This window comes from Odocoileus virginianus, chromosome 11 (assembly GCF_023699985.2).
Source record: "Odocoileus virginianus isolate 20LAN1187 ecotype Illinois chromosome 11, Ovbor_1.2, whole genome shotgun sequence".
NCBI lineage: Eukaryota > Metazoa > Chordata > Mammalia > Artiodactyla > Cervidae > Odocoileus > Odocoileus virginianus.
In genome coordinates this window covers 6206188-6232802 of record NC_069684.1, presented here as the reverse complement: position 1 = coordinate 6232802, position 26615 = coordinate 6206188, and positions in this window count along the sequence as shown.

Genomic DNA, 26615 nt, shown 5'->3' with positions numbered 1-26615 from the left:
TTTTTGTTGAATGAAGGAAGCCAAAAGCAATTCACGTAATGCATTTTACCGATCACACAGCTCATATGCGCTCTGGGTTCAAGATAGCACATGTCTATTCTCCTAAGGGCAAGTTCAAATCATTCTTTGTTTTCTTTATAGGATCTTTCTCTTCTGCAACAGAATAAGGGAAGGATGGGGTGTGTGTGTGCGTGTGCGCGCGCACGTGTGTATAAGGGGGTTAGGGAGAGAGTGAGAGACAGAGGTAAGAAGGAAAAAACCTAAAGTAAAACACTTAAGAACTAAAAGGAATTTGTATTTTAAGGAGAAGACAAGATCTGGGAAGGACAGTCTACCAATGTAACGCAGTCTTAGAGAAGAGGTTCTAGAGATTTCGGGGTCTGGCTATGGAAGAATAAAAGAATTCTTTGGAAGGTTTTGGATGTGTTGTTGCTTGGTACCAAGGAAGAAGCCCACATAAGGTCTTACTTTCCATAAGAGAAAGGTTGTGAGGAAAACGCCGAGGAAAGAAGGTATGGCTAGTTTATGGGTGACTGACAGCACTGATAAAGAGACTTTTCCGGATGAAGGGCAGCTGGGCTGGGAAGAAGCTGAGCTTTACGTGCAACATGGACCTGAAATCTGCTGAACTTAGCCTAGCTTGGGCTCTAGGATATTTATGCTGTGGAGGAGAAAATTCTTTGACTAAAAGGGAAGGATTGAGAGGTTGATTTTGCACATCATTCCCTTTGGCCAGGCAGGGTGTACCATGAAGATGAACAGAGGAGGGCATGGCCTCTGTTGGGTGCTGGCAGACTTGGTCTGCAAGGACTGTGCAAGCGGGCCCCTGGCCTTGGAGCCCGAGTTTCTGTTGAAGCCGGTGTAGGGAGCTTCATTTGCCATTCTCCATACTTCAGCTGCTGGTAATTTACAGGGGCAAAGACTTAGATCCTGACTGCCCAGAAGTCTCTGGGTACCTTAAACCAATTACAACTCTTCACTCCTGCTGCAGATTTAAAAATGTATCTGGGATAATGTCAAACCGCATCAGGAAAAGACTTTGGACCTCAAATAAAGCGGCGGTGACCTCCTTACCCTCAATTTTCCCTGGATGTCAGGACGCCCCTCCACAGGGTGAAGGAGTGTATAAATTTAATCTGGTTTTTCACAGCAGGGTTGAATGGAGGGACCAATCGGTCGTCACTCTGGGCAGTGGCAAGCTCGCAGCCTGTCAGTAATGGGCGATGAAGCACAAGCTGCCGTGAGATACACCCACACTACCCGAGGAGGAAGCGAAGGGATGCGGGAATCCTCCCAGGATGCCTTGTGGGGGTGACTTTTACAGACCTTGAGAGAAAACGGCATCCTAAATAGCAAGGGAGAGAGGTTCCTCCCCGCCCCCAGGCAGTCAACTGATTCCTCTTCAACCATCTTTTAAGGAGATGTTGGAAACCATTGGACAGCTATGATTCCACTCTCCCTGGGTCTCTCTGCAGAACCCATAACACATGCTCGTCTACAAGGAGCCTCTTCGGTACTCCTTTTACTCAAAACCTGGTCTGTCAATTAGCAGCCTCAGCATCACCTGGGAGCTTGCTAGAAATGCAGAATCTCTGACCCCACCCCAAGTCTCTTGAATCAGAACCTGCATTTCAACAAGATTTTCAGTTGTCTTATATACATACTAAGCACTATTGTATGTGTGGTGCAAAGTCACGTCAGTCATGTCTGATTCTTTGTGACCCCATGGACTGTAGCCCGCCAGGCACCTCTGTCCCTGGGATTCTTCAGGCAAGAATACTGGAGTGGGCTGTCCTACTTCCTGACCCAGGGATCGAACCCAAGTCTCTTATGTCTCCTGCATTGGCAGGAGGGTTCTTTACCACTAGCGCCACCTGGAAAGATTCACTGTTGTGTGGAATTCCCTAAATATCTAGTTAGACTGGAAACAATCATACAGACACAGCAATTAGTTCTTGGACAAACAGCACTGACTTCTTTTTATATAACATGGAATATAAACATTTTTAGCCAATTCAGCTGAGCTGGATTAAGTAAGGAAAAAAAAAAAGACACATCAGTTCCCTGTGGCATCCAGTTTTGTAGTTTCCCACAGAAGTCAACACAAATCCAAGAGAAAGGAAATGCAAGGAACCATTCAATTTCTCTTAGACTTGAAACTTGATTCCTTCCAGACTCAGGGTCAGTGTTATTTTCATGGCCCAGTTGAGCTGTTTATCTGTCTCAACACTTGAGTGTGTGTGTGTATGCGTGTGTGTGCCTTGCCCACATAAATCTAAGCATTCTTGTCAGCAATTAGATAATTTCTAGATCAAGCAATGTGCTTCATCTCTTTCCAGCATCTTTCATCTCTTGAGAAAAATTTATGGTTCCTTTCGCCATAGGTATACTCTCTGTGAGAAGATAGAGCAAATAGAGCATTAGGGAAAGCAAGTGAAACTGTTGTGTTAAAACAGCCTTAACCCCTCTGTGCTCATCACCACCAGTCCCTGCCTGTTCTCACCACCCCTGGCTCAGTCCATCCCTGCCCTACTCACTGTCAGATCGCTGACCCCAAGGGAGGACTTGGAGTATCCTCTTTCTTTCTCTACAGGAGGATGGTGAGAGGCTGCTCTGGAAGGGGAGACACAGAGAATGCAGAGGCTCCCAAGCCCTGGAAAAAGCACAGGGCTGGAAAGTTCATTCAGAGTTAATCTTTGTACTTCTTGCCCTTTTTTCTGCCTCACTGACCCCAGTCGACTTAGTAATCAAGTATCCAAGTGTGGCATAGTCTCTCTGCTCCTTCCTCGGCTCACATTCTAGCTATTATCAAAGCCCTGTCTGAGATTCACTGTGTTTATTCATTCAAATACTAACTGAGCTTTAATGAGGTGCTTGTTACTGTTCTAGTTGTTCCAAGTGCATGGATAAATGAGACAGAATTCCGACCACTTGCAGTTCGGTGTAGAATAATGAACTGAGTGTGGGCTTTGGGGCCAAAATTGACTGGCCTTGAATTCTTACTTTGAAAATATACAGTCAAGTTGTTGAAACTCTGCAAGACTCATTGCTGATGCAAGCCAGTCTTCTCTTCAACATGAGATTGTAAGTATCTTAAATATTATATCCTATTAGGTATGCATTAGCTGTTTAATAAATACTAAAAACTAAACCAAATTTGAATGCAGTTTAAACATCTATATATGGGAAAGCCTGCAGCCCAGCTGTGTTACCAACTAGCTGAAAGTCTTGGATAAATCATTTAACTTCAGGGTACCTTACATGTGAAAAGAAGAAATTGCAAATTTTCAAAGATGCATTCTAGGAATTCTTACACATGATTCTTTTCTAGGATTCCAAACTTTTGTGAAATGCTACACCACTCTTCTATAACTAATGCCTTATTCATAATCCACTAAGATTTGCATATGTATAGTATATGTATATAGATACATATATAAAATACATCTTATATCAACAAGTATTTATTTTGCTACTTTCTCTGTGAGGTTAAAAGTTCATAAGATATTTCAGAAAAAGATGCAAGATATCTTAAAGAAGACTTTGAACTTGTTTAATACAGAATTTCCCAGAAAATCCCTCCTTTTTTTGTATAATGCCAGTTAACAGCTTAGCTTTCCCTAGCTTACGCAACTCATAGAGGCTTGGCTTTCTACATTTTTGAATCTCAGATTGGATTTGTCTGCAAACTATCTCCAAGTTCCATTTCATGTAGTGATTTTCAATTTTGCTAAGTCAGCGATGTGTACCCTGCTACAGACTAGTGAGCGAGATGTAGTCACTACAGCTCTGACCAAGTCCAGCTGACTCCCCTGCCCATCATTCCAGCACTGCTGGTCCCAGCTCCAGATATTGCCATATTGGCTAGACTGTGGATTCACAATGATCTTCTACTATAATCCTCAAGAACATCAGGAGTTAAATATAAATATTTCTACCTTTGGATGTAGGCTCATGTTTTAGGCCACTGGCACCCCAGCTAAAGATGGGTTATCATGCTTCTCGAGGTATTGGTAATCTGCTTAGAGAAACGAGGTGGATAATCAGCAAGCTCTTTCAATCTCTTTGGTGAAAGTCCAACCTTCTTGAAATGCTAGACATATACCAGTGAAATATGTAGTGACTTTAAGAAATCCTGACATTTGGTGAGCAAAGTCCAACATTTTTTACTTTTAGAAATGATCTAACCATGTATTCCTAATGCCAAAGTCCATCCTGGCCATTCTATTAAGGACAAGGTTTTGCTGGCTGATCATATTATTTCACAAGCGCTCCTGGTCTCAGGGCTGAATCATGAGAGAAAGCCAAAGATGTTGCTTGAAAGCAGAGCCCGTTTCAAAGTCTAGAGTGGGGCCATCAGTCTGTATCTCCAAGTAGTATCTTCTCAACTCTTCCCTGTCCCTTGTCTTGAGTATTGGACCCTGGGGATAGCTCCTATTGGTGATTATGGAGAATCACAGAAAGAAGAAACTGTTTCTCAGTTCAAATGATATGGACCTGGTGGGAGGCATTGCTGTTAATTGGCCTCCACTGTTTAGCAACTAATTAAATTAATTTTTTAATAAGAGTTACAAGTGAAATACCATACTCTTCAGTGTCCTGGCTCAGTAGGATATTAAATGAGCCAGACTTAGGCCTATGGACTTTCCCCAAGAAATTATTCTTGGAAAGGCCAGAGTAGATGATGCAAAGATTAAGCACTTCTCAGCAGAAATGCTGCAATATCATACCTTGAGTTGTTTTATTGTTTTTTGTATTACAGCCAAGAAACATGTGGCCAGCAGACTGCAACAAGCCCTTTTATTTTCAACATAGCAAATGGCAGTTCTTGAACTTGAATGTCATGTGAAATTGGGACTGAAAGACAGACTTCATTGCAAGTCGATTATTGATCTTTAAACGAAAAAAGAAAGGCATGGCTATCAGGACTCTCTAAGTCTTGAAAACCATCCTCCAGCTCTTGAAGCCTCTTTGGTCACCAGGAAAATGACAGAGGGCTGACTAATAGTGACTTCAGTTTGCAGATATAATTTCATCCATCAAACTAGTGATTCTGGTTTCTCTTTACAATATTATTGATGATCAGTTGGGGATATTACTTATGATGGATGAAGCTGAAGCAGGCTAGCAGTGAGCACAGGTAACAAAAATGAGAAGCTAGGGAGACAGAAGAGTTCCAGAATTAGTAGGCTGCCTGCATTTATGTAGAATGAATAAGCCTAGAGCTCTAACGTACAGCATGTTGACAACAATTAATGAAACAGTATTGAAACTGGGGATTTGCTGTGAAAGTGGATTTCAGGTGTTATTATTATCAAAAGAAAAGGTAACTAAATATGAGAAGACAAGCTTGGGACTACAATAATCACTTCACTGTGTATGTGCATTTCAAAATACCATGTTGTATACCTTATATACTGTTTTTATTTAAAAATTAATAAATCAAGACAAAAGCCATTATAGTTCCATACTTTTCAGGTAGAAATAGAACTGAGCTAGAACGAGGCAGAGCTGGACACAGATAAGGCTTTCTTTTCAATGTTTCTGTACGTGAGTGGGAAACACAGACAGCACACACAACAGTACAAGGAAAATCTAAAAAATAAGATATGAAACAATAGCTCTAAGACAAATTGTCAAATAAGTTTGGTATCAGATGAAGAAGAGTTAATCCTTCCTGCTGCTGCTGCTAAGTCGCTTCAGTCGTGTCCGACTCTGTGCGACCCCATAGACGGCAGCCCACCAGGCTCCCCTGTCCCTGGGGTTCTCCAGGCAAGAACACTGGAGTGGGTTGCCATTTCCTTCTCCAATGCATGAAAGTGAAAAGTGAAAGTGAAGTCGCTCAGTCGTGTCCGACTCATAGCGACCCCATGGACTGTGGCCTACCAGGCTCCTCCATCCGTGGGATTTTCCAGGCAAGAGGACTGGATTGGGGTGCCATTGCCTTCTCTGAATCCTTGTTAGATACTCTCATTTATAATTCCTGGTGGCTCAGATAGTAAAGACTCTGCCTTCAATGTGGGAGATGCGGGTTCGATCCCTTGGTTGGGAAGATCCCCTGGAGAAGGGAACTGCTACCTACTCCAGTATTCTGGCCTGGAGAATCCCATAGATAGAGGAGTCTGGCGCTTTACAACCCATGGGGTTGCAAGGAGTCAGACACGACTGAGCGACTTTCATTTCATAATTCCTTCAGTAACAAATTATTTGAAATAAATTTTGTAGCAGGTTGGATGCAGAACTTTATTTTAGGTCATGGGTAGAACCAAATCAATGGAAAAGCAGAGTTCTTGATTTGAGGGACTCTGTGTCTCCCCTTCAACATTCATTCACTCAGCATCTATTTTTTGCAAACCTATTATGTGCTGGGTTCTCTTTTTATCTAAATATTCAGAAGTTAAAACAAAAAAGGCAAAATATATTTTTCTATAAAATAGAAAGAGAGCTACATTGTAGTGGGAAGAGAAGCAAAAATGAGGAAACAAGAAAACCATCAGGCAGGTTCATTTAAGTTAGTCACAGGTTCCAGGAAGATAATACTTCATGGAGAGTGATGGTGGAGTCAGCTACCTTAGATTGGATGATCAAGAATACCGCAGCTTCTGGCAGGATGGAGTACTTCCCAGTAGAGAAATGCTCCAGCTGAGAAAAAGTGGAAAAACTCACAAAAATCTAACCAGACAAAAGATAAAAATCATCTGTGTAATTGCATCATAGAAATATCAGAGCCCTTCAGACCAGAGTGGCTAAATTTCCAGAGAGGAGAAAACTGTGGAAAATGAGCTGATGGCTCTGCTTCTGCTTGGGTGAACCTAGCATAGATAATAAGTCACTGATATTATCCCAAGCATAGAGCCACTGCCAGGGAACAGAAAAATAAGCAGATATTTCACTAGTTATACAGAGATGTGAGGGACTAAATTGGAGATTTGAGAGGCCTAAAACACATAGCCGGGTTCCCGCTCAGTCAGTTCTCAAATTTTGAAGCCAGGCAAGGTTTTATGCTAAAAAGGCCCACTGAAACCCCCTGACAAGCAGGGCAGAGGAGATGAAGATTAGAGTCCAGCACTTTCCAATAGAAGAAATCTGGTAGCTCACCGGGAGTCACGTAGAAAGACCCCTGGCTCCCAATACTTTACATTCCTGCCACATACAAATATGCTCATCTACCTTTCCAATATCCTCAAAGGCATCAGGCCCAAGCTTGAGCTTTAGAATCGAAGCCTCTAAGTCAGGTCATAGTGTTGTTGAGGTTATAACCTCCTCCAGTAAGGTTTTTCTCAACCTTTAGTCTATGAACTGTAGACTAAAGAAACCAGTTACCTGTCCTTCACCTCCACCCCACATCCAAGGGTGAGACAAAGACCAAAAGAGACTCCCTCTATCACAAAGTGGGAGAGGCAGGAAGCACTTTGTGGTTTCTGATCCACAACTGAGCATACGATGCCAGTTCCTGATTAGAATCCAGTCTTGCTCCACGGGAATGGTTCCCTGGGATCTGACTCTTCATGCTATTGGCTACAGTGAAGCAAAGGACCATCCTTCTTCCAGGGGGAGAGGGAACCAGGAAAAGACTTGGATATGAGGGGTGTGGCTCATTAGGGCGTCTTTAGAGGATAATTACCACAGTGATGCAAAACCTCTTTCATATCATCCTCAGAGGTATGTCTATTGCTACTTTAAAAAGAGTGACCCATGGCGGATTCAAGTTAATATATGGCAAAACGAATACAATGTTGTAAAGTAAAATAAATAAATAATTTAAATTACCACACACAAAAAAAAAAGAGTGGCAGGGGATGCAATGTATAGCCTGGTGACTGCAGTTAACAATACTGTATTGGATATTTGAAAGACTCAAAAGAGTGGGTCTTCAAAGTTCTTATCACAAGAAAAATATATAACTCAGTATGGAGTTAGATAGTAACTACATTTATCTCAGTGATCACTTTGTAATACATACAAATGCTAAATCATCATGTTAAACACTTGAAAACAGTATAACCTTGCATGTCAGTAATATCTCAATATTTAAAAAAGTAAAAGAAGGGAAAAAGAACCAGAGTGAAAAAGCGTTTAATTTTCTATATGGATTTAATGCTATACTGGCCTACAAACTTCAAGATATTATTAAGGTTCATTGTCCAATTTTGAAAAAATAATAAGAGATTCATTTGTCTTATAATTCTACTACTGTTAAAAGTGTGACCTTGGATACATCACTTAATCCCTGGAAGCGTTGTTATCCCAATTAAAACAAAAACAAAGAGACGATGCAAACTATAGAGCTCATATTGTTATTGTGAGGATTAAATGAGATAATGTGTGTCAAGTACGTTGCCCAATGATGGGCATTTTGTAGATGCTCTACAGAAGAGAGTTTAAAAGTATGGTTTATAAGACATAGGCTAAAAAAGAAGGATTTTAGAAATAACCTGAAGTTCTGTGTTCACAAAATTCAACCTTGCACGGACAGTTGATATAAAATAGTAGGTAAATGACTTACATTTTGAAAAATTCCGTTTTTAGATCACGGTGTTCTTGAGTGAGCACCTAGTATTCTATTTCTGTGGGTGATGATCAGAATTTTCCTTAAGAGAAGGCAGGTTGTCATTTTTGGACAAGGGCAATCCTGTTAGCAGAGGAAGAAGGAAGACCTCTGGACTCGGGCAACCTGTAAGGACCGTGTGCATCCCTGGATAAAAACAGCAAAATTTTGGTTAAGTTATAATAACTTGGTTAGTAAATGAAATGTAATTTAACTTTATAATCAAAAGTGTACACATCACTTACTCATGGTTACGGTCATTATGGATATACATCAGAGGGGTAAAGTCAGGTTGAACATTGCACCAGAAATTACTGGGCAATTAAAAGGGTTAAACAAAAATTAAACACTTTATCAAGAGTTTCCATAGTATGGAAAGATAGTACTATGCACATGTCTATAATTTCCAATTATATATATACTTCCATGTGGAAGTAGTGACAGATTTCCTCTTCTTGGGCTCTAAAATCACTGCAGATGTTGACTGCAGCCATGAAATCAGAAGATGTTTGCTTCTTGGCAGGAAAGCTATGACAAACCTAGAGAGTTTGTCTCTGCTGAAGAGCAGAGACATCACTCTCCTGACAAAGGTCCACACAGTTAAGGCTACGGTCTTCCCAGTGGTCGCGCACGGCTGTGAGAGCTGGACCGTAAAGAAGACGGACTGACGAAGAATGGATGCCTTCGAACTGTGGTGCTGGAGAAGACTCCTGAGAGTCCCTTGGACAGCAAGGAGATCAAAGCAGTCAATCTTAAGGGAAATCAACCCTGACTATTCATCGGAAGGACTGATGCTGAAGTTGAAACTGCAGTATTTTGGTCATCTGATGTGAACAGCTGACTCATTGGAAAAATCCCTGATGCAGGGCAAGAGTGAGGGCAGAAGGAGAAGAGGGCATCAGAGGATGAGATGACTGGATGGCATCGCCGATGCAATGGACATGAACTTGGGCAAACTTCGGGAGATGGTGAGGGACAAAGAGGCCTGGCATGCTGCAGTCCACGGGGTCTCAAAGAATCAGACATGACTGGGTTACTGAGCAACAACATAATTTCCAAGTGTCAGTCTGTGCGTGTGTGCGTATGTGCAATTATAGATAATTCTAATAAAACTCCTTGTTTTACTAAACAGAGTAGGCAGAAAATAATTTTCTTGATGATAAAAAGTCATAAACACATACACAAGGTAATGTGTTATATCCTAGTACAGAGATCTCCTAGAATTGTTCTAGTGGCAGAGAGCTTAGTTTACCTTCTCCTTTAGTCACCCCCACATTCATTTGTACGTTCAAAGCTTGCTGATTCTTCCAGAGTCTCTCTTGTTCATTTCAGACACTATTTTATAACACACTGGTTTCTAGGTTTTTCCTACTTTCCATACCTAACTACTTTACATTTATTGCTGACTATAGCTTAAAAGCAACTAAATATTGTTTAAGTAAATTAGACCGTAAAAGCTTGTAACATTATTTTTAAGTTACTCCTCTGAAGGCAGCCCAAAGTGTCTTCCACAAAGTGTATGCTCTTTATGACTTTTTCCTTTGTTTACTGTTATATCCAGCTTAGCAGCTATATTTTGGATAATTTTGGTTCCTAAAAGGCTGACCATTGGGTTAATAGGGCATTTTTATACTTCATGAATAAGCCTCGATTGAAAAACAATTTATAGGGCATCAGAACAATTAAGCACAGTGTTAGGAAACGTCATGCCAAGCTGTCTATTCCACACATTAATATAGTCAGTGGATTCCCAGAGCCCCTTTGAGAGACAAACTGAACTGTAGTGGAAGGCCAGTATTTTCTGAATCACAGGTATGAACCCACGTGTCAAACCACTCTTGCTTCTGAGCCCCTGCACATGACAGAGAAACAGAGATGAGCCAACACTATGGTGAGGGAAAACACATCCTGACACCGCTTCCTCTGGTGTAGCCTGACCGCCACTTTTGCACCTTTGTTGGCACATGCTTTCCTGGAGGCTCAGAAGGTAAAGAATCCCCCTGCCAATGCAGGAGACCGGGGTTTGATCCCCGGGTGGGGAAGATCTCCTAGAGAAGGGAATGGCTGCCCACTCCAGTACTCTTGCCTGGAGAATTCCATGGACAGAGGAGCCTGGTGGGCTACAGTCCATGGAGTCGCAAAGAGTTGGACACGACTGAGCGACTAATGCTTTCACTTTCTTTCACTGGTGCATGCCTGCAGGGATTTGCTGACAGCTTGTACTGCAAAAATCCCCAAAACTGCATCCAAGTTTAGAGTCTTCAAAAGAAGAAACATAGCGGAAAAGCACTCTGGGGGTGCTGGGCACCCCTTGCCCACTGATATGACCTGGAGGTTTGTGGGTCAGGAGGGAGGCGGACTTTAGAAAGCCCTGGAGCCAGGATTGGCTTTCCAGCCAAAACATGAGAAATATTCTTTGATTTGCTTCCATTTTCCCTTGATTTCCCTTCTACTCATTCCAGAGTCCCTGGTCAACACACTTCTCCCCAGGGTTCCTAGAATGTCACCCATCTCTTTTAAGACTCAGTTAGCACTTAGGCACAGCACCGTGGAACCACATTGTATTACCTAATGATCCCTTAAGGTGGGATGTATCCCAATGGCAGGGACATTTTTATAGTAGCCCCATTCGAGGTGGAAAACATTTTAGTATTTAGTTAACGACTCTGACGGTCCACTTCTGATTTGAGCCCACATAGAAGCTCCCCATTCAACCTACTATCTATAATTACCTATGTCCTGACACCCAGCCCCAAGTCCTACCTGTTGTGTCCTGCCTGCTGGGCGAATAATGGAGTTGGTTCTCTAACCTCCAGCAACAACCTAAGGTGAGTTATATTTGGGGGCAAAGGTAACTGGAAAGGGTGGTGGGAATTTAGATTTAATTGGAGTGGAGGCCACCGCTTTGAAGATAAATGTCTTTCATTCTGAATCCATTAAATAATTACAGTCCACATCTATCCACAAAAGAAATGGTGCCCCTGAGTTCAGAAAGGGGAGCGCAGGGATCATTTTTCAACTCGGTTGGTCTAGATCCCCATCTCACCACCCTTGGCTTCATGCAGACGGATGTTGAACATGGCTTGAGCACAGGGCTAGGGGGTTTCTGCCAAGCAGCTCCAGAGGCATCTACAAACCACAGTCACTGAAGACATTTCCCAGAAGGCTTTCAGAGTACAAATCTCTTTAATTAAAATGGGAAAAACCAGAGTGAGTGAGGTGAGCAGAGCTCAGCTGAGAGGGGAGAGAGGAGGGGGATGAAGGGAAGAAAGAGAAGGAGGAAAAGTAATAAATATTTTACAAGTGTTTTCAAACACTGCCCGTCTAACACCCAGTGGAAAATGCCACTTGATGGATTATATTTGGGGTTGGAAAGTGAGGCTAATTCAATGTAATGAGAGGTGAATGGGACTTCAGGCCCTTATCCAACCACAAGAGACCCCTTACAAAAGAGTCGGCTCTTTCAGTCATTAATTTTTTATGAAGTTTAATAGGCCTGAGCCTAGAGACCTTCTGTGGTGTTGATTAGCTTCATATTTCTCTCATTAATGTAGAATCTGATTAGCTCTTATAAAAAGCATTTCATCTCAGGCTCCAGCATGGCAACCACATTGTTCTGATATTAGGAATTGCACGTTTGACCCACCCGAGGAAAGAAACATCTGTAGGGACAAAGGCCCTGGCTGGCCTGGTGCTGTGGCAGAATGAGAGGCCTGTGGAGCCCGGCTGTCTCTCGCATTTTGCTGGCTGCAACAAGGAACCCTCCACACTTGGGGCAGGACGACTTTATTGGAGGCCAGCAGTTTGGGGCCACTGCAAAGAGAGCAGACTTGAAAGAACAGACAACCCCCAACGTATCAGTTAGGGTTTAAGAAGAAAAGCCAAACTGCAGAGTGATACAGAGCAAGGGGATGAGGTTTCCTGCCGTCATAGGAGCCAGCAGAGAGGCCTACCGCCCTGAATCTGTTGACGAGCCTGAAGCTGCTACAGACTGATCACTAGACTAGGAGTCAGGAAGGAAAACTCGACATGGATGCAAGCAGGTGAAATCCACAGAGACAAGTTGGAACCCACAGGACAGACTGGATTCCTTCTTTGTTTCTTACAACCTCAGCCTTGAAGTCCCAGCTAAGAAGGAGGAGAGATACTGGCACCCTCCAGCACGGAGATGTGTACGTACTTGACTCCAGACTTAGAGAAACTGAAGAAAGAGCTGCTTCTGGAGCAGTTGCGGGTCCAGGAGTGGCCCCAGGTAAGAAGAGGGGCCAACTGATCGGCCCCAAATTACCAGGCATACTGCCTGACACCCTGCATTTACCTTCAGAGTGAAAATGCTCACTCCCCCACTTCTGTCTTCCAAATCTCATGATTCTTTATGGCTAACATTAACTAAAATTCATGCAGGGAGGGGAATCCTGGAAGTGTTGTTTCAGGATAGCTAATTTGACACAGTACAAAACCTCCATGGCCAGTCCTAAGTAATACATGTTAAGTAGAATGGTCTGATGGCCGTGTTCACTCTACTGCACAAAAGGGACAGGTAAGAGGTGGTAATCAATGAAAACCTGATCTGAGAGAATTTGGGCTGAAAGAAATTTGCTGTCAGTAAAGGTTATAAGGTACCACTGATTGTACAGAGGCTCCTTTCATGTAGGCATGATCAATCATTAACTCCATTTTCTGCCCCTCTGCCCTCTTTGGAGAAGTGGCAGTTTGAGGGAATGAAATTCCAAGCTCCTCTTCCTTAGAGTTTGATCTTTCTGGTGACCACCACTCCCCACCCCTGCCACCAAGAGCTATCCAAGAGCTCACCCAGAGTTGCCTCAGTAGAACCAAGGACGTTCCTAGTGCTTACATCATTTAGGATTTTATAAGGGTTTTAGGAATTCTGTGCTGGGAAACTGGTACAAAGATCAGCATATGTATTTTCTGTCATCTTCCAAACGATAAAACCATGAAGAAACATAAGGATGTGATGACTATAAAGTCAGGATGTTGGATGTTGGATTGGGAGAACTGGACTGTAAAGAAGGCAGAGTACTGAAGAATTACCACCTCCAAACTGTGGTGCTGAAGAAGACTCCTGAGAGTCCCTTGGACAGCAAGGAGATCAAACCAGTTGGTATTAAAGGAAATCAACCTTGACTATTCACTGAAAGGACTGATCTTGAAGCTCCAGTATTTTGATCACTTGAAACAAACTGCCGACTCATTGAAAAAGTCCCTGAAGCTGGAGAGATTGAGGGCAGAAGGAGAAGAGGGCATCAGAGGATGAGATGGCTGGATGGCATCACTGATGTAATGGACATGAACTTGGGCAAATTTTGGGAGTTGGTGAGGGACAAAAAGGCCTGGCATGCAGCAGTCCATGGGGTTGCAAATACTCAGACATGACTGGGCAACTCAACAGCAACAAAAATAACAATGTGGACAGGCTTCTGGAAGAGCTGGCAAAGATCTATTCCTTGCTCTGGGTTGTGGTTAAAAGTGTGTTCACCTAATAAAGATTCATTTAGCCAGGTTTTTGTTTTTGTGTGATTTCTTTTATATATATATATATATATAATTTTTAATTGGAAGATAAGTGCTTTCAGTTCAGGTCAGGTCAGTTCAGTTCAGTTGCTCAGTCGTGTCCAACTCTTTGCAACCCCATGGGCTGCAGCACGCCAGGCCTCCCTGTCCATCACCAACTCCTGGAGTCCACCCAAACCTGTGTCTACTGAGTCGGTGATGCCATCCAACCATCTCATCCTCTGTCATCCCCTTCTCCTCCTACCTTCAATCTTTCCCAGCATCAGAGTCTTTTCCAAGAAGTCAGTTCTTTGCATCAGGTGGCCAAAGTATTGGTGTTTCAGCTTCAGTATCAGTCCTTCCAATGAATATTCAGGACTGATCTCCTTTAGGATGGACTGGTTGGATCTCCTTGCAGTCCAAGAGACTCTCAAGAGTCTTCTCCAACACCACAGTTCAAAAACATCAGGTCTTCTTTACAATATTCTTTATAAAATATTCTTTACAAAAATAAAACCTGCTTTACAATATTGCACTTGTTTCTGCTGCACAAACAGTGCGAATGAGCCACAAGTTTACATGTACCCACTCCGTCCTAAGCCTCCCTTCCACCCACACCTGCCCCCAGGTCATCACAGAGCGCCGAGCTGAGCTCCTGTGATCTGCAGCAGCTTCCACCAGCCAGCTATTTACACACGCTAGTGTATATATGTTGGTGCTACTCTCTCAATTTGCTCCACGCCCTCCTTCCCCTGCTGTGTCCCCAAATTCATTCTCCATGTCTGTGTCTCTATTCCAGCCCTGCAAATAAGTTCATCAGTACCAGTTTTCTCTATGTATCTTTATTTTGTGTGAAAAGTTTCAGTTCTTTTTATTTCTTATTCCACTAGCCCATTCTTTATTACACTAACTCAAATCAAGCTTTGGATCCCTGAAACCGCTCCTGGCCAGTCATCAATTGCTCCCAATTGCTACACTCACGTCCACGTCTCAGCTTTGTCTTACCTGCCCAACTCTGCGTCGTTGCTCACTCCTTCCTTACAGTACTTTCTTCCTTGGGCTATTGTTAACACTCTGCTAATTAGATTTCTTAGTCTCTTTTGCTGATTTCTTTTCTTCTCCATTGCCTCTTAAAGTTGAAACACCCAAGGCCTCAATTCTTAGCATCTTCTCTTTTCTGTTGACCCTCATTTCCTTTTGTTCTCTCATCGAGTATGATGACTTTAAATAATATCTATCCAGTGACAGTTCCCGAATTTACTTTTCTTCTGCTTTAGATTAGACTATCCAAATGCCTACTTCCCGTCTTCAACTGGATGTCTGCTGCTGCTTCTAAGTCGCTTCAGTCGTGTCCGACTCTGTGTGACCCCATAGACGGCAGCCCACCAGGCTCCGCCACCCCTGGGATTCTCCAGGCAAGAACACTGGATTGGGTTGCCATTTCCTTCTCCACAACTGGATGTCTAATTGAATCTAAAGTTTAACAGATCCTAAACCTAACTTCTGATTTTTATCCCAAATCAGTTTCATTCATGCCTTTTACTTCTTCTGCTAATGACGTCTCCATGTTGCTCAAGACAGAAGTCTTAGAGTCACTGGCTTATCTCTTTTCCCTTGTTCAGTCTCTAAGCAAATCTTACTGACAGCACCTTCAGAAAGCACCCATGGTCTGGCCGCTTCCCCCTTCTGCTCTACTAGAACCTCAATTCAGACCACAGGCACGTCTCACCTGCAATGCTAAGACAACCTCACAGTGGTCTTTTCACTTTTGTTGCTTCTCCATAGCCTCCCACACAGGCCACTCTCAGGAGTAGCCAGAGTAAGTCTGTAACAGTAAAAATCAGTGCCTTTTCTTTCTTTGCTCAGAACTTATCAACATATTCACATTTTGCTCAATGTAAAAGCCAGAGTGCTACAACGGCTTAAAAGGAGCCTCATGACCAGACTCTCCTAGCTCACTCTTGACTGTCTGCCCTCTACAGTTCTTCTCCCGCCTCCTTTCTCTGTGTCTGTACAGACACATTGCCCGTTTTTAGGTAGGGCAGACGCATTCCTACTTCAGGACATTTGTTCCTGGTTGCTCCCTCTGCCAGGGAAACAGTTGTTCACATGGTCCACATCCTCACTTTCCTTCAAGCCTTTCACCAGATGCCATCATCTCAGTGAGGCTTTTTCACACAGCTGTGTTTATCTGTACTTCCTAATTCCTTCAAGTCCTGCCACCCTCCTCTAATGCTTCCATAGATTCCATCACTTTCTAATACACTGTATTGTCTTCTTTACTTCTTACGTTTGAGGTTTGATGTCTGTCTCTTCACAATACAAAATGGCTTCCATAAAGCCTTTGCCGTCTGCTTTGTTCATTGATCTATGCCTAGCATGCTATACGCCTCCTGATACACAATCAGAATTCAAATTCCTATTAGGAATAGGAATTCATAACAACTACATATTTGCTAGTGAATTACTATATGAAAGCATTCTGCTCACTTCAGATTTCCGTCTTCCCCCATCCTCCTTCTGACTAGAAAATTCTTTTAGAAAAAAAATAGACCTTATTTCAGATTTCCAAAAACTGAAGGGAAAATAGATTTTAGTCACTTATATAGATGTTTCCATGAACCAATGTTTTAGGTTCTCTAATGATTTGATCTGTGATCTCTTAGCTCACTCTTGGTGCCAGGCAAGCACACTTTAATGAGAGTGGTACCCATGTGCATTAAATGAAGATGTGTCTAAAAATGATAAATTGGACATTCTGAGTGAATGGTGTGTTTTTTTCAAGAAACCACACTATCATATGGCTAATGAAAAGTTCTGTTAGCAAACGTTAATTGCTAGCTATCTTTATTTTTTTCACCTGTCTTCCCATTGTGAACATAAACTGCTGTTGCTCAGTTGCCAAGTCATGTCAGACTCTTTTGCGACCCCATGAACTGTAGCCCACCTCTGTTCATGAAATTTACCAGGCAAGAATACTGGAGTGAGTTGCTATTTCCTTCTCCAGGAGATATTCTCAACCCAGAGATCGCATCCATGTCTTCTGCTTGGCAGGTGAATTCTTTAAAACTGAGCCACCAAGGAAGCCCTGAACATAAACTACTTATATTTTAACATATTACTTAGCACATTTTTTTACCAAGCCCATCAAAATTCTTGTGCATAATAGACTGTGAATCAATAGAAAAAATATATTCTTTGACTTGTGACAAGGAAGTTGAATTCTGGGTAAGGGCAGGACAGATGAGACTCTGTGTCAAATAAATGAAAGGTATATACGGAAGGACCTGAATGGCTTTGCTAAAACTACTCAACCCTGGAACAATTACGCCTACATTTCAAGCCCAACCTTTTGGAGCAAGAACTTGCATATTCACTGCTGTAAGGAAAGGAAAACACAAGGTTTTTCTGATCATTTTTCATCTGGTAGCTCTAAGGAAAAGAAGGGGCTGAGGTTCTGAATTAGGCTCCTGATGCATGGCTATTTAATCTATTCCTGATTCTGCATTTACTTTGCTCTGTCTGAAAAGGATGCAGAATTTGCCATAATGAATGACCCAAGCAATTTCAGCTAATGGCCAGAATTGAAACCTTTGATAATCCCAGGTGAATAATGTTGTCTCAACAGACTGAAGGAGTCTTTTACCTGTCTGACACAATGATAGATGTAATTAGTTAACAGGGCTAGTCAGAGGTTTTAGTGGACGCATTAGCAGAGATTGCTCAGGTCATTCTTAATTGTGCAAATTCTAGTCTTCTTCAGACAGAATACAAAAAATTAAAAAAGAGTAAACATGGCTGGATGAAAAGATTTCAGGGAAACCAGGAGCTAGGAAGCTCATCAGAGATATGATTATGAATCCCTCAGTCTAGGTTGGAGGGGAAGAAATAGCCACAGACAAAGGCTCACACTGTGGACAGCCCCCCACTTTTAGCCAAGCCAAGCAGCTGAGACACCTGCTAGAAATGCTTATTCTAAGACATACGGTGCCTTGACCAGACATGACTGAAGACAAGAATATTCCTACGGCTTTAATCCTTTTCCAAGAAGCAAGTTTGTTGTCTGGGGAGGACAAGCAAATAAATGGCTTCGATAAACATAAGCAAGAGCTAGAGAAGGATGAGTTGGGACCCCTAGGGTTCCACTCCATAGGACTGAAGGAAGATGAGGGACACAGAAAGAAGGAGGATTCTCCTCCAGGTCTAAGTTTGCAGCCACCTTTTGAGTGAGCTGTTCTGATCCCTTCTCTGACATTCCAGCTTGAGACACTACATGCCTCCACTCAGCCTTCTAGCAAACAGTCAGAGCCAGTGTCAGATCTGAGAGAAGGTGCATAATTCAACCTGGCATCAAAAACAAAGGACTCTTTGCATCAGACATGTTTATTTTTCTTGTAAGGCTTTGACACGTCAATGGTTGTCACCCGTGGTTGAGTGAAATCTTGGCATGAAATCAATTTGATGTCCAATGTCAAGCAGCCTTGTTTAATGTCTCTAGATAAGGCAAGAGGGACCTTGTATCCTTGAAGAGGGGCAAATGAATGACCTGGGGTCAATCACTCAGGCTTGACAAGGATCCAGCTGGTCCTCAGAAGCAGTCAAGAGAAGTGGGCATTTAGGCAGGGGCTCTTGCTGGTTGGTTTGCAAAAGCTTTCGGAGACAACCCTGGGAATCACCGACTACCTTTTCTCTTTGCCTGGGACGCTGGGGTGGCTAATTCTAGGCCATGACTTTTCAGCCACTCTCCTGTGGTTTTCTTCTCTTTCTGTAGTGGAAAGGAGGCAAACCAATGAAATGTTCTACATTTAGGAACTCACAACCAAGCATTAGTACAGCATGAACATATAACTTTACAAGGCAAAAACGTACATATGATAGATCACTGTAGGTGCAGTAGGGAATGCAGGAGAGTGAAAAGAACATTTGTATTAAAGTTATACTGCCCTGGGTCTAACTCCCATCTCTACTCTTCTTTACTAGCTGTGTCGTCTGGCAGAAGTCACTTAAATCCTTTGAGACCAGGCTTCCTCATCTGTAAAATGGAGATTATAGTGCCTATATGAGGATTAAACGAGTTAGACTTTAGTACACATAAATCTTAAGGCATATTTTTATGGTGAGAAAAATTTTGGAATAACATCATAGAAAAGACAAATTTTTCATAACCCTTATTGGTATTGGTTCTTTAAGAGAAAGAACAAAGAGCTCAATATATTTTATACTGAAACTAATATGCCATTGATTGTATTCCTTTGCATTGAAATAAATGTGATGATTCCACTTTTCTGTTAAGTCTTAAATGGAGACTAGCAATTAAGACCATGTGGTTAAAAAAACACAGAAATCATCCTAGAAAAGGGGACAATTTAGAAGAATTGCCCCATTTTCACAAGCATCTCCTTTCCCAATAGACATCCTCATGGAAAAATTATCCAAATTGGACTCCAGCAAATCCTTATATGGTGCTTACCGTGTGTCAGGCATCTGTTCGTGTAGAACTTTACAAATCCTGAGTTATCAATAATCGTAGCAAGCCTCAACTGTAGGTAGGTGGGCATTATTATTATTTCCATTTTGCAGGTGAGAGATCTGAGGAGCTAAAGGTTAAGAGAATCGAGAAGATCAGAGAGCAGTAAGCGGAGGCAGAGCCAGGCTGAATGCATCGGGGGTCTGGCTCCAGAGAACATCACTTTAGCCAGTGAGCTGTCTTCACATCAGCCTTCTCTCAGATACAGGGTTTTCTGTATCTATGATTCCTTTCTAGGTATCGATCTATACATGAGGCATGGAAGTCAACAAGGTACATTAGATGTTCCATTCACCGGGAGGAACGTAAAAGTATTAGCTTGATTTTTACCCTGCACATGTGAGGGAGGTCAGGAATTGCCTAACACGCAGAGTAGGACAATGATAGTTAACTGCCCCCTGAAGAATTCCTGAGATAACCACATAGTGTGTGCTGATCTACATGATAATATAGGATAATATGATCTTAAAATCTAAATCTTTTTATTGGTCTATTTACTCAGGATTAGAAGAGACTTTGGAAGGTGAGATTCTAGTTGATGTTCTCGTTCTCGAACATCCATCTCCAACTAGGTTTAGGCTACTCAATAGCTGCAAGTTGACCAGAAATGCCAATCTCATCAATCCCAAGGTGAATCAAGCGTTCTATTTTCTTTTTAAGCTTAACAATACCTTTATTGATATATGATCTTAGTATACAATTCAGTGGTTTTTCATATATTCACAATGATGCAACCGTCATGACTGTCCAATTTCAGGACATTTTCCTGCTCCAAAATAAACCCATTAGCTGTACCTCTCTAATCCTCACTTTCCCCAGAACCTGACCACCACTAATCTGCTTTCTATCTCTGTATTTGCCTGTTCTGGGTGTTTCACACAATATGTGGCCTCTTGTGACTGACTCCTTCCAGTTAGTATTATGTTTTCAAGGTTCTTCCACCTTGTAGTATGTATCAGCACTCCATTCCTTTTTAAGACTGAATAATATTCCATTGGAAGGATATACCACCTTTTGTTTATTCATTTAGTAGTTGATCACACTCTGGATGTTCTTTCCTTTTCTACCTTTTGGAATCATGTGTGGAGGATTTGTATTAATTCAGTAAACTCTTAGTACAATTCACGGTGAAGTCAAGCTTATGAATTCTCTAGACCATTGATGTTTGAGGAGTGGATCAGCAGCACCTGCCATCACCTACAAGATTGTTATAGATGCAAACTATTAAGCTTCACTCCAGATCTACTGAATGATAATCTCAGGGAGTGGATCAGGCTGTGTTTTAACAATTTCTACAGGCGATTTAACTTATTTAACTTATATGCAGAGTACATCTTGCAAAATGCTGGGCTGGATGAAGCACAAGCTGGAATCAAGATTTCCGGGAGAAATATCAATAACTTCAGATATGCAGGTGACACCACCCTTATGGCAGAAAGCAAAGAAGAACTAAAGAGCCCTCTGATGAGAGTGAAAGAGGAGAGTGAAAAAGCTGGTTTAAAACTCAACATTCAAAAAACTAAGATCATGGCATCCAGTCTCATCACTTCATGGCAAATAGATGAGGAAACAATGGAAGCAGTGACAGACTTTATTTTCTTGGTCTTCAAAATCACTGCAGATGGTGACTGTGGCCATGAAATTAAAAGACACTTGCTCCTTGGAAGAAAAACTATGACCAACCTAGACAGCATATTAAATAGCAGAGACATTACTTTGCCAACAAAGTTCCATCTAGTCAAGGCTATGGTTTTTCCAGTTTTTCCAGTATGGATGTGAGAGGTTGGACCATAAAGAAAACTGAGCACTGAAGAATTGATGCTTTTGAACTGTGGTGTTGGAGAAGACTCTTGAGAGTCCCTTGGAGTGTAAGGAGATCAAAGGAGTCAATCCTAAAGGAAACCAGTCCTGAATATTCACTGGAAGGACTGATGCGAAGCTGAAACTCCAGTACTTTGGCCACCTGATGCAAAGAACTGAGTCATTGGGAAAGACCCTGATGTTGGGAAAAATTGAAGGCAGAAGGGGAGGACAGAGGGATGAGATAGTTGGATGGCATCACTGACTTGATGGACATGAGTTTGAGCAAGCTCTGGGAGTTGGTGATGGACAAGGAAGCCTGGAGTGTTGCAGTCCATGAGGTCGCAAAGAGTCGGACATGACTGAGCGACTGAACTGAACTGAACAGGTGATTGCAGTGGATAATAAACTTTGAGAAGCACTACTTTAGACAACTTTGAATGGTATTTTTTCTATCAAACTTTTGGTATCTTCTCCCTCTCTCATTCCTTTAGGTCAAGCACCTTTTTAAAAATCTGTTTAACTTTCAAGTATAACTGTCCTAATATACCTGAATACCATCTTTTTGATAAACACCACCTATTTCTTTGGCAAAGTATAGGGATAGATATTATGGAACAGGCTGGAAATCTTTGTTTTATTCCATGATGCATCTTAAATTCAAATAGTACCTGGCACATGGTATCTACTAAATATTTATTGAATAAGAAAATAAATATGCTTGGCAAATTAGATCACTATGTTTCACTGTACTGGTTAGCACCTTTGGTTGAGAATAGCAGAGACCCACTAAACTAGCTTAAATAAAAATATTACATTTATCAGATGGATACACAGATATCTAGGAGAACCAAGGGACTTGATTCGGAGAATGAAGCCCTGCGTAAACACTGCGAAGTTTCTCCCTCTGGCTCTCATTTCTTCCCTTTTCCCAGAGTGTGTGTCTTTCTTCACAAGTTTCCACAGAATTGACCAAGTGTGCCTATCTTCAGAGAGTACAATGTTCTCAATACTATCAAGAGTACTTGATGTTACAACTCGCCATTGAAGAATTAAGAGTAACCAGACCTGCTTAGTCTCAGTTCCAAATTCCTGAAGGTGAAGACTCTGGTGTGCACAGTTTTGGTTAGTACCCTCCCCCAGAACAGCGTTGGGCTCGGTCAAGGGTGTGTGTTCCAGTGTTTGCGCATGACTGCTACATCTGTTGTAACCATGTGAATAGGGGGAGGTAGCATTAATTTAGAAGTGTTGAATGAAAAAACCAGGCGATAGATAAAATGACAGAGGTCTCATGTTACATCAGTCAATATCTTGATTAATCAAACTGTTTTAGAAACCTCCTTCATGCTGTTGTTGAAGGCAACGCAAAGCTAGAGGATTTAACCTTCGTGTTAAGGAGAGGTAGAGTTTAGACAGAAGGTCAAGACCCAGGCACAAGAAAACTTAAGCTACAGTCTATGTAGCCCATGTTGAATGTCAGTGAGTGAAACAAACAGTAGGTGTTTTAAGACCTGTGTCACGAACACTAAAAGCAGGAGTCATGAGGCATTCATCATTACGTGCGTGTGTTAGTCACTCAGTCGTGTCTGACTCGGCGACCCCACGGGCTGTAGCCCACCAGGCTCCTCCGTCCATGGGATTCTCCAGGCAAAAATACTGGAGTGGGTTGCTGTTCCTTTCTCCAGGGGATCTTCTAAACCCAGGGATCAAACCTGCATCTCTCCTGCGTTGCGGGCAGATTCTCTACTGTCTGAGCCACCAGCAAAGCTCCCTTCATTATTATACTTCCCCTTGAAATGTCAAGGATAAAGATGTTGCCTATTCTATAACCAGGGGCCTGCTCTCTTTAGTAAAATCCTCAGCCTTCCTATATTTCAGGTCTTGCTATCAGGAACCACTATGCAGCTTCTGGATAATGAGTGTTTGTATTTTATGAGTACTGTGATTCTTAATTCAACAGAACAATCAAAATTTTAAAATGCCTTTGGCAATTCCACAGAACCTGCTGGTTTGTATTATGCACATTAACTCTATTTCTGATTTTATTTTATTTTCCTTTTCTTGTTTGCTACATCGCTGAATTTCCAAAGTTATTTATGTCTTTACACTGCAGTACTAGTGTATATTTTCATAAACTATATATTTCTGTAAGTTTACCCAAGTCCTTTTTTAAAACAGGATATAACCAACCTGAAAAAAATACACTCTTGTTTGGTGGAGTTCATTAAGAGAGATGATTCAGTGTAGGTAGGCAGGACCAGAGAAAAACTTATACCACATTTTGCCTTGGTCCCCTTCGGATCTTTGTTGTCTGTATTTGGGCAGCATGGGAAAGGACAAATTAGTTGGGATTACATTACTGGTAAGCTATTCCCTCATATAATTTTCATCATTTCGAACTAAAAAGTATTCCTTATACTACTCAATATAAATAATTACTTAATAATCTGGGTAGTTGTCCCAATATCTAGGTCCTTCTCATGGCATAAGTATGACAGTTTTTGAGGACAGCCATTCTGCAAAAACGTTTAAGAAGGTTGCCTGGGAAATAACAGAAATTGAAACTGTGAGGAATGCTTCTTTGTTTTGGCATTTTCTACGGAGAGTTAGCTCAGCCGTATGGAGCATCTGTGTCTTGTTAGCGCGGTTAATTAGAGTGTGGTGCCGATGACACCAGGGTCATGGGCCTAACCCCGTTGGATTCTTTGCCTTTGTTTCCGTGCCTTAGCCGCTGACTCTGTACCAAGATGCCTGCCCGCCTCACACATGTGTGCCCTGGGGTCTATGGGAACCCCTGGGGCTGCTCTGTAAGGGATGGTGCTCAGTGGCATCTCTGTGCCAAGGTCTTGCAAAGAATACCACTCGGGGGTGCACAGGATGCCAGTTATCCCTTATTTGCCTTCTGCGGACCAGTTCAGCCCATTCGTTTCTCTCTCTTTCCAGTCCTACTGTGGAGAAGTAACTCAAAGCACAGACCATCTTTGTGATGGGTCAGTTAAATCAACTTGCCTTCTTTGCATGCAGAGAGGACAATGATTCCATTAAAGTGAGATACCCAGAATGTAGCTGGTTTTTTTCACTTGGATATGTGTACTCTGGGATCATCAATCAATTCTCATTCGATTCCACAAAGCCCCTTTACTGAAAAACATCCAGACCTCTCCAACCAATATGACTCATGGGACACTTCTGATTAATACCAATCAGGTTAATGGCTTAGCTATAGTTAATGGTGTCCATTCTGTATCTGCAACAACAAGAATTAATAACAAAACACCCACTCATTTTTGCAAATCAGAGGAAAGATGCTAACGGCCTGACAAGCTCTAATCTTTATGATTTAATGGAATCGTGTTAGCTCACTGAGACTGGGAAAATGAAAAAAAAATTCTGTCACATCCCTGGCTTTAAAGATCTGAGCTCTTTCTAATACTCTGTCAACAACTCACTGTCACTGGGGCTTTACAGGACAGGACAGCCGTGGTGACAAACCATCTAGAAAAAAGATATGAGAGCAAGTGATTCATTAGTGCACATAACACACAGGAGGCTTAATCTCTATAGAGGAGGACAGAAATTTTAACAGGCATCTTATCATAATGAGCTGGAAAGTGCGTCTTAAAGGCATGGGGAAGATTCATTTTGTCTCTGCTGGTGACCTTTACCAATTCAATGTCACAGACACTCCAAGTGCTGAAATATTTAGTGATGGGCAGTCCATGGGCTAAAGCACTGGGGATTTTGTAGTCAACTGCAAAGGGCACCAAACTACCACATGTCAAGCAGTAGCATGACTTGGAGTGAGCTCTCAGAATCCTTGAATACTTGGCAGTGGGGTTGGTCATGAGTCCACCTGGTTCGCTGCAGGGGAGATTAGGCCTGAGGTGGTAAGTGCTGGCAGGAAAAAGGGGAAGCCCTTCTTGGAAAAGGAGCCACTTCTAAGCCCTGGTATACAGGGCATGGGCAGTGATGGAGAATGGACGTTGGGGAGGAGACTGCCAACGTCAGGCTGTTTATTAGCTGCTGCTGCAACCTAAACTCCCAGCAAAAATTGTTAAGACATGGGGGAACATTAAGTCAATGTATGGGAATGCTGTGGCTTGACTTGGAGAAAAATTCCAGCTTTCAGTTGGCAAGAAAAGACACAGTAATGAACAGGAACTAAGCAGTCAGATGTAAGATTCCTGGTCAAAGAATTTGAGGTTCAAAAAGAAACCAGAGTACTGAAATTCATTTTTATGGGAGAAGCCAATACACCTGGAGATGAGCCAACACCGGCAGGCAGAGCTATCTGTAGCAGAAACCAGGCACCCTGGGTGCAGGATCCATGGCAATAAGACTCAGCTGAGATCCAACCCCGTGGCGGAGTCGAGTTCCCTGAGACGTCTCTGCTTCGGTCACAGAAGCACAGGTCAGAACCTGTAGGGACAGAAACCAGCAGTGCAAACTCTAGGCATAGAACTGAAGACGGCGGTCCTGCATGGCATTTTCCAGAGCTGCCTGGAGAGCTCTCTGGGCGGATTTTATTTATTTTCCTGAATGTAGGTGTCTAGACCGTTCATGGAGAATACAACCTTAACTTACTTCAGTAGGTACCGCACACCAGTGAATGTCAGTGTGAGACAGAAGTGCGCACTCCATTACACCTCTTTGCTGTCTTAGCCATCTTGCTTTAATTCTGAACTATTTGTTTCTTGGGCTCTGGAAATGACAGGCTCAGAGTTAAATGGGTGTTGATGTGTCTCAAGGGACCATTTAAGAAAAGATTTTGAAAGCCTGGATCTATGCAAGGAACCCTCTTATGAAGAGCAGAAGGTTAAGGATCAATGGCCATTTCAGCAGGAATTTCCCCCACACCCAATCCTCAAGTGACAGATGGTAGGCACAACCTGGACAGCCAGCCTTAAGACAGAAGCTGGTATACCATGTTTGAACAAAATTTAGCCAGTGCCCTTGATAAGCTGTTACAAATGGAAATCCATTTGGTGTATTATCCATTTGGCTGAATTTGAGTACATCAAATATGTCTCTACCCTTCCCCGACTCTCCATAATCCAATTACACCACAGCAATAGTTTGGGTAACTCTATTAGTTCCAGAAGACAGAACAGGTAGATTAAAATCATCTACTGTTACCTATTCAAGCATTCAGAAATCCATGTGTCTTATAACAACAGATTACTCTTAATATTAGCTACAGATTACCAATAACCATGAGCTTCATGTAGC